Consider the following 4,338-nt stretch of genomic DNA (forward strand, 5'->3'; position numbering starts at 1 on the left):
TCTTGTTTGTTCTTTTTTTATAAATGCGATCTCTTAAAGTATTCAAGGTTATTACTTATCAATGGTCATAATGCTTTTGAATACATTTACCTAATGGTGGAACTTGGTATTGCTGCTGAAGGCATTGATGTTGTATTTGAAAAGGCCGTGCTATCTAAACTCGAACTTGTTTGCTTGAATTGGCCATAATCAAGGGTTGTATAATTATTTTTTTTAAAAAGGAATGGCTGGAGGCTATTATACGAGCCCCTGTCATCCCTCATGCAGCTAAGAATTCGCGTACCACACCTTACTTACAACTGACAAGCTGATGCCCGACCAACTAATATGAGTACGCGGCGCAATCAAGGGTTGTATTACATGTTATAATTTGTGGTTGTGATCCGAACCGCAACAACAATTACTCAAGCTTGCATAGTCACCAGGATCGCATCAGGATGATTGAGCATAAATATAGGTAAAGGAAGCTTTATATACATGACCCACAATTTTTATGTGTTTACATAGCTAACACCTAAAATTTGATGTTTACATTAATACCACTCTTTCTCTATGCATCAAAATGTGTATTTCACTTGTAAAATGTAAAGCGATAATGGTATTCTTAAGATATGCAAATTCATAAGAATTGTATGGTATGTAAATACCCCCATATTATATTGATTTTGTTATGCTCTTGATAAGTTATGGTAGTGTTGATGCTAACACTGGTCATCATATGGTGGTGATATCAATAATGTATTGGATGCAATGGAGAAGAGAAATCAGTCCGTCTTTTATATTACTATGGAGACAATCCAGAAACTTGGATATAGAGAAGGGGCATTTCCTTCATATCACTCAGGGTCCGTTTGGGGCAGCTTATAAGTGCGGGCGGCGTTTTCAAAATGCCGTCATGCCGTTTGGTTTGCGAGTTTCGCCAGCTTATCTGAAACTGCGTTTGGGTTTTTACACTAAAGGTTGACCCTCGCGGCCGGCCCGCGGGTCGCGTTTCAGGATAGGGTCCATAAACAGACCCTCAATTGCTAAACTTCACTTTTTATACTTATGTCACCCAAATCCTTCACATCATAGCAAAAATATCATTGTTTTTTTTTTTACTTTTAAAAAGTGAAATACACCTTTTCATGCATAAGAAAATGACATATATGTAAAAAATTAAGTTTAGGTTTTAGGTATGTAAATATATAGGAATTAAGTGGAGTGTATGCAAATCTTGAGATCTTAGACTGATTGATGTCGATGAGCTCGCATTAATCTCCTACTTGGATGATGCGGCGAAAAAAGAGACATCTGAGGGTTACTAGAACAAAACATTTATTAATGTGTGTAAATTTTCTTGAAAGCATCTTTCACTAAAAAGCTTTCGCGAGCGAAAGGGCTATGCTATAATGTTGTGAAAACAACTATTAAAATCATATATGTGAAGTTAAATTTTTTGCTTTATTCATAGAACTAAAGCATTCCTCCAAAAACTTGGCCATTGAAATGGTCTTTTATGCAGGAAATAAAGTATATACAGGGCCAAACCCAGTAGTGACAACTAGAAATTAACCTACATGATCTAGCAAGCATATATGTACAAAGTCTAGATTGACAATGGCTCCATCATAACTTCATTTAGAAACACTTGTTGGAATTTTCGAAGTTGCCAATCCTAGCCATAACTTGCTAAATGTCTTGGTTAGTAATGTGGTGAAATTGGATATTGCTATTGTTTTGAAAATTAAGCAAATTCATGCTTGAACATTTTGTCTTACCTATCTAGGGTGCTGCCATTATATTAAGCACCCAATGGTTACAATTTTAGGTAATACTATCATCAATTATAATTACAAAAGCTTATGAAACATGGACAACACATTACATTACAAAGAAATAGATTATTGGACATCAAGCACATTCACTACAACTAGGTCCTCAAAAAATTTTCCTCATGCTTAAGTTGCTCCTAAAGCTTACAACAATCCAACTAGAGATAAATAGTAATCTATTGCGGCATATTCCCATCACACACTTCTCTATTCTTGTTAGTTCAATATCTTGAGCTTTTTAGTGAGTCAACTAACCTTCCATCACCCCAATCCAAATATCAAATTCTACTATTGTCAAGAACTACACCATTATTGTTCACCCATATCAATATCCTAACAGCCAAAAAAATTAACATAGAATAATTAGTACAAGAGATCCCCCATGTTTGCATAAGATACCTAAGCATAGGTGTACAAGCACAACTACAATAAGACCCTCCTTGCTGTCAAATCAAATTTTTTATTGCAATACCAAGCACTAGCTTTGACTGAAATGGTTGCATCTACAAAATTTCGTATAGGGACCCAAAATAGTCTCACTTGGTACACATGAAGGATGTGCACAATATAATTCAAAATTGTCCAAACTATCAAGTAATAATGTTCCAAGCAATAGGTTCATGAGGATTATTACAAACTCTTCTAATATTTACAAAATTATTAGATGATTTGACCATGTACTTCATTGTCTAGTTCCCACATGTTCATGATGAGTTAAATGTCATGTCAATTATTGATTGCTTGAAAAAATGCATGCTTTTACTACATTACCGACCAATTTCATTGTGTATTATGTTGCACAAGTTTTCATAGCTCAAATATGAAATTTGCTTTCCAAAGATAATTGTGTCATATTGTAACCACAACTTTTTGAGCACTTTTTGGTGAGATTTCTCAAGAATTTGGAAGCACAACTCCACTTCAGTCACCCTTACCATCCCAAATCTCATGGAAAAGTAGAAGCCACAAATCGTGGAGTGTAGTAGTACCTATGAGCTATGCTAAAATTTATGTCATGTCCCACATAATCATACAGTAGTTCATTTCATTCATTAGTTAGATTGTCCCCATTCCAAGCTCTTTTTGATTGATTGGACATCATCTATTACCAACTCAAGAAACAAGATAGCATTCAATGAAATCTTTGGCACAATTTTTAAAGCACAAAATTAGGGATGAAATAAGTAGCTAAACATTACAATGGATTGAAGTTTTTACTGAATGCCCTCATCCTTTTCAATCTCTCGCCATATTGCTAGAAATCGATTTACTTTAGACACAACTATAAACTTGATGAACAATATCTTTTTTTGATAGTATATATATATGTATTGTTGAATTCAAATTTTCCCTATGATGCATGCTCAAGGATTGGAGTGGTAAAAATCATGAGGGAGAGGCACAAAGAGAGACAGAGGGGAGAAAGAATGAGACAATACACATAGACTTGCCCTATGGGGGCGAATGGGGTTTTCGTTGGGCACTGTGACTCATTTTATATCTTAGAAATAACGATTATAAGAGAGAGGTGAAGAGAGTTCTTCATACAGAGGATGGATCTAGAGTGAAGATCCAAAAGCCTCTAATCCATGTTATGGTCTCCCTATTTATAGAAGATATAAGTACAAAGTCTATAATTACATGCTTGCCCCTGCTTTAATAGGAGCGTAGATATTATTATCTTTTTAGCATATTTTTACATTCAAAAATAATTTTGCACCTTTTCATGTGCTAGGACCTTCTAGTTGGTCACCTGAGCTGGTTTCAGTGAGCCTTCCTATCCAAACATTGGTCAGCCTTCGCTATGGGAACCCAGTTAGTTTTGAGTGTGGTGGTCGGTTGGTCTCGATTATTATTCCTTGGTGATTTTGGAAACCTTTCGGGGAGCTGTTGAGAGAGTTTTACATTGATACTTGTGAGATTATTGAGGGATGTTAGACCTTTGTCTGGGCATTGACGTGAATGCCTATCCCTGGTTAGCTTGGGTGACCTTTTGGTCGGTTGGCAACCCTTCGATCAATTAATTATTTGTTAACTAGTTCTCTGCAGCCGATTAGATTCATGAGGATATGTACCCTTTCATTTGTGATTTGGATCGTTAGATTGCCTTGAGATTTGTGCAAAATATTTTTCGGTGTACATATTAAGTTTCTTAATTTTCTTGTTCCTTAATAGCATTAACTTTGATAATAATAAGAAAAATTTTAATGTAATAAATTGAATCTTAGTAGTTATAATTTAATGTTATGATTAGACTCCTGAGATTTCCATGCACACCACCCTTATATATACGGTGTAGTAGACAGTTCTTCGTATCTTAATTCTATTTCTCATTACAACTACTCAGTTTCTGCATCACAGTTATGGAGAAAGGATCTGATTCAGTGCCTCAACCTGTCAATCAAATAAAAATGCTGGTCATTGTTCCATTAAACAAACAACACTGGATAGAAGGTGAGCTGAGGAAGAAGAAGTGTGAGAAGAAACGCGCTAAGAAGCTGAAACCATCTGAGTGGAGTAGGAG

This window comes from Phalaenopsis equestris, unplaced genomic scaffold, assembly GCF_001263595.1.
Source record: "Phalaenopsis equestris unplaced genomic scaffold, ASM126359v1 Scaffold001366, whole genome shotgun sequence".
NCBI classification, from domain to species: Eukaryota; Viridiplantae; Streptophyta; class Magnoliopsida; order Asparagales; family Orchidaceae; genus Phalaenopsis; species Phalaenopsis equestris.